The sequence below is a fragment of the Syngnathus typhle genome, unplaced genomic scaffold (assembly GCF_033458585.1).
Source record: "Syngnathus typhle isolate RoL2023-S1 ecotype Sweden unplaced genomic scaffold, RoL_Styp_1.0 HiC_scaffold_345, whole genome shotgun sequence".
Lineage (NCBI taxonomy): Eukaryota > Metazoa > Chordata > Actinopteri > Syngnathiformes > Syngnathidae > Syngnathus > Syngnathus typhle.
The window spans coordinates 20001-24995 of record NW_026872249.1 but is presented as its reverse complement, the minus strand read 5'-3'; positions in this window follow the sequence as shown (position 1 = coordinate 24995).

Genomic DNA, 4995 nt, shown 5'->3' with positions numbered 1-4995 from the left:
GCCAACGGCTCTTGCGCCGTAAAGTGTCCGCTTTGCCTGGTTCCCTCGGTCGGCCACAAATAGCGAAAAATCAGCCTCTCCTTCTGGAGCTCGTGCCAACTTTGGCGAATATTTTCTAAGTGCCAACGGCTCTTGCGCCGTAATGTGTCCGCTTTGCCTGGTTCCCTCGGTCGGCCACAAATAGCAAAAAACCAGCCTCTCCTTCTGGAGCTCGCCTAAGTGCCAACGGCTCTTGCGCCGTAATGTGTCCGCTTTGCCTGGTTCCCTCGGTCGGCCACAAACGGCGAAAAACCAGCCTCTCCTTCTGGAGCTCGCCTAAGTGCCAACGGCTCTTGCGCCGTAATGTGTCCGCTTTGCCTGGTTCCCTCGGTCGGCCACAAATAGCGAAAAATCAGCCTCTCCTTCTGGAGCTCGTGCCAACTTTGGCGAATATTTTCTAAGTGCCAACGGCTCTTGCGCCGTAATGTGTCCGCTTTGCCTGGTTCCCTCGGTCGGCCACAAATAGCGAAAAACCAGCCTCTCCTTCTGGAGCTCGCCTAAGTGCCAACGGCTCTTGCGCCGTAATGTGTCCGCTTTGCCTGGTTCCCTCGGTCGGCCACAAATAGCGAAAAACCAGCCTCTCCTTCTGGAGCTCGCCTAAGTGCCAACGGCTCTTGCGCCGTAATGTGTCCGCTTTGCCTGGTTCCCTCGGTCGGCCACAAACGGCGAAAAATCAGCCTCTCCTTCTGGAGCTCGCCTAAGTGCCAACGGCTCTTGCGCCGTAATGTGTCCGCTTTGCCTGGTTCCCTCGGTCGGCCACAAATAGCGAAAAACCAGCCTCTCCTTCTGGAGCTCGCCTAAGTGCCAACGGCTCTTGCGCCGTAATGTGTCCGCTTTGCCTGGTTCCCTCGGTCGGCCACAAACGGCGAAAAATCAGCCTCTCCTTCTGGAGCTCGCCTAAGTGCCAACGGCTCTTGCGCCGTAATGTGTCCGCTTTGCCTGGTTCCCTCGGTCGGCCACAAATAGCGAAAAACCAGCCTCTCCTTCTGGAGCTCGCCTAAGTGCCAACGGCTCTTGCGCCGTAATGTGTCCGCTTTGCCTGGTTCCCTCGGTCGGCCACAAACGGCGAAAAATCAGCCTCTCCTTCTGGAGCTCGCCTAAGTGCCAACGGCTCTTGCGCCGTAATGTGTCCGCTTTGCCTGGTTCCCTCGGTCGGCCACAAATAGCGAAAAACCAGCCTCTCCTTCTGGAGCTCGCCTAAGTGCCAACGGCTCTTGCGCCGTAATGTGTCCGCTTTGCCTGGTTCCCTCGGTCGGCCACAAACGGCGAAAAATCAGCCTCTCCTTCTGGAGCTCGCCTAAGTGCCAACGGCTCTTGCGCCGTAATGTGTCCGCTTTGCCTGGTTCCCTCGGTCGGCCACAAATAGCGAAAAACCAGCCTCTCCTTCTGGAGCTCGCCTAAGTGCCAACGGCTCTTGCGCCGTAATGTGTCCGCTTTGCCTGGTTCCCTCGGTCGGCCACAAACGGCGAAAAATCAGCCTCTCCTTCTGGAGCTCGCCTAAGTGCCAACGGCTCTTGCGCCGTAATGTGTCCGCTTTGCCTGGTTCCCTCGGTCGGCCACAAATAGCGAAAAACCAGCCTCTCCTTCTGGAGCTCGCCTAAGTGCCAACGGCTCTTGCGCCGTAATGTGTCCGCTTTGCCTGGTTCCCTCGGTCGGCCACAAACGGCGAAAAATCAGCCTCTCCTTCTGGAGCTCGCCTAAGTGCCAACGGCTCTTGCGCCGTAATGTGTCCGCTTTGCCTGGTTCCCTCGGTCGGCCACAAATAGCGAAAAACCAGCCTCTCCTTCTGGAGCTCGCCTAAGTGCCAACGGCTCTTGCGCCGTAAAGTGTCCGCTTTGTCTGGTTCCCTCGGTCGGCCACAAACGGCGAAAAATCAGCCTCTCCTTCTGGAGCTCGTGCCAACTTTGGCGAATATTTTCTAAGTGCCAACGGCTCTTGCGCCGTAAAGTGTCCGCTTTGTCTGGTTCCCTCGGTCGGCCACAAATAGCGAAAAATCAGCCTCTCCTTCTGGAGCTCGCGCAAGTGCCAACGGCTCTTGCGCCGTAAAGTGTCCGCTTTGTCTGGTTCCCTCGGTCGGCCACAAATAGCGAAAAATCAGCCTCTCCTTCTGGAGCTCGTGCCAACTTTGGCGAATATTTTCTAAGTGCCAACGGCTCTTGCGCCGTAATGTGTCCGCTTTGTCTGGTTCCCTCGGTCGGCCACAAATAGCGAAAAATCAGCCTCTCCTTCTGGAGCTCGTGCCAACTTTGGCGAATATTTTCTAAGTGCCAACGGCTCTTGCGCCGTAATGTGTCCGCTTTGTCTGGTTCCCTCGGTCGGCCACAAATAGCGAAAAATCAGCCTCTCCTTCTGGAGCTCGTGCCAACTTTGGCGAATATTTTCTAAGTGCCAACGGCTCTTGCGCCGTAAAGTGTCCGCTTTGCCTGGTTCCCTCGGTCGGCCACAAATAGCGAAAAATCAGCCTCTCCTTCTGGAGCTCGCGCCAACTTTGTCAAAAAATTTCTAAGTGCCAACGGCTCTTGCGCCGTAAAGTGTCCGCTTTGCCTGGTTCCCTCGGTCGGCCACAAATAGCGAAAAATCAGCCTCTCCTTCTGGAGCTCGCGCCAACTTTGTCAAAAAATTTCTAAGTGCCAACGGCTCTTGCGCCGTAAAGTGTCCGCTTTGCCTGGTTCCCTCGGTCGGCCACAAATAGCGAAAAATCAGCCTCTCCTTCTGGAGCTCGCGCCAACTTTGTCGAAAAATTTCTAAGTGCCAACGGCTCTTGCGCCGTAAAGTGTCCGCTTTGTCTGGTTCCCTCGGTCGGCCGCAAATAGCGAAAAATCAGCCTCTCGCCCGTCAGGTACCAGGCGTTGGGGTACCAGGGGTAAGTGCAGTACCAGCTTTGGTCTGTTGGTGCGCCAGAGTACGATGAGTTGGTCCCCCTAGTCACTGTACTCATTACCTTTACCCCCAAATCGCAAAATATAGTCAGAACGAGTGTGGGGAACACAAGTTTTGGCCCCGAGAACCAGGCGGCTGGTGTCTCTAGCGATGTGTTCCCCCCCAAAAAGTGTTCACATGCTCGGACAGCGAACCTAGGAGCTACCGCAAAGCACTCTGGAAGTGCAAGAGCGAAAAATTTTCTAAGTACAAAAACTCTCGAAAATTTTCAAAGTGTCACAGTGCTCGAAAATTTTCAAAGTGCTACATGCTTTCCATCCAAGGAAGGAATAGTGGAGGACCGGCCGCCTCCTTAAACACAAGCCGGCGGAACGACGGGGAGGACCGGCCGCCTCCTTAAACACAGGCCGGTGGAACGTTTGGCAGAATTCTTCTCGTGGAGGACCGGCCGCCTCCTTAAACACAAGCCGGCGGAACGACGGGGAGGACCGGCCGCCTCCTTAAACACAGGCCGGTGGAACGTTTGGCAGAATTCTTCTCGTGGAGGACCGGCCGCCTCCTTAAACACAGGCCGGTGGGAACGGTTGGCAGAATTGCGTGACGGCCGCCTGCTCCCGGCGTCCGCACGTGAACGAACACCCCCTCCCGGGGACGGCCGTCTGCTCCCGACCGCCGTCCTTCACCCCCTCACCTTCCGGACCCCCGTCTGCTCCCGGCGGGCCTCCGAGTACCCCCACCTTCTCCCGAACTGACCGACAGGCAATGAGACCCGCCTTGGTAGGGCCCCCACCGGCCCCGGCTCGCGCCGGCGTTGGGTGGACGGTTCCTCCCCACTTGCGGGTCGCTCTCCACGGAGGACCGGTCGCCTCACTAAACATAGGCCGGGCGAAAATCTGCGAATGTTATACATCCAAGGAGGGAGGACCGGCCGCCTCCTTAAACCACCGGCCGGGCGAAAATATGCGAATGTTATACATCCAAGGAGGGAGGACCGGTCGCCTCACTAAACATAGGCCGGGCGAAAATCTGCGAATGTTATACATCCAAGGAGGGAGGACCGGCCGCCTCCTTAAACCACCGGCCGGGCGAAAATCTGCGAATGTTATACATCCAAGAAAGGAAGGAAGGAGGGAACCGGCCGCCTCCTTAAACACAGGCCGGGCGAAAATCTGCGAATCTTATCCATCCAAGGACGGAGGACCGGCCGCCTCCTTAAACACAGGCCGGTAGGAACGGTTGGCAGAATCGCGTGACGGCCGCCTGCTCCCGGCGTCCGCACGTGAACGAACACCCCCTCCCGGGGACGGCCGTCTGCTCCCGGCCGCCGTCCTTCACCCCCCTCAGCTTCCGGACCCCCGTCTGCTCCCGGCGGGCCTCCGAGTACCCTCCCCTTCTCCCGAACTGACCGACTGGCACTCATGACCCGCCTTGGTAGGGCCCCCACCGGCCCCGGCTCGCGCCGGCGTTGGGTGGACGGTTCCTCCCCACTTGCGGGTCGCACTCTAGCGCCTCGGCCGCCGCGAGAGCGTGCGCTACGCGCCGCCCCCGCAGGCCTTGGCGCGACCGAACGGCAGCGAGACCGAGACGCCCCGAATCACCCACCTAGAGGAAATCAACGGAGGCCGAGCGCGCGATCCGATTGCGGCACGCCGCGTGGGTGTCCGCCGGCCGCGCCGGTCTACCGCGAATGCTGTTTCTCAAACCCTTGCCTAACCAGACGGCACCGCGGGATGTGTTGTCGCAACTCTGCTCGACTATCCGAATAGCCTTTCCCGACTACCGCGTTGCGGGAGGCGTCTTTCGTGCCGCCGGTGGCGTATGACCTTCCGCGAGAGGCGTGCGGGCTCGGGGGGGCCGCAACGACCGAGTCTGACTCGGACGGGGCGCAGCTTCCCTCCCGGTCACAGCAATAAGCGCCGAACGCAGCGTTGGTCACCAGCCACCCCGGCGGGTTCGTCGGGAGCGCCGGTACCCTTCCGTAGCTAGTTGCCAGCTGGCCACAGCGGGCCGCACCGACCGAGTCTGACTCGGACGGGGCGCAGCTTCCCGTCTGGGTGACAGCGGCGCTGAGGACGG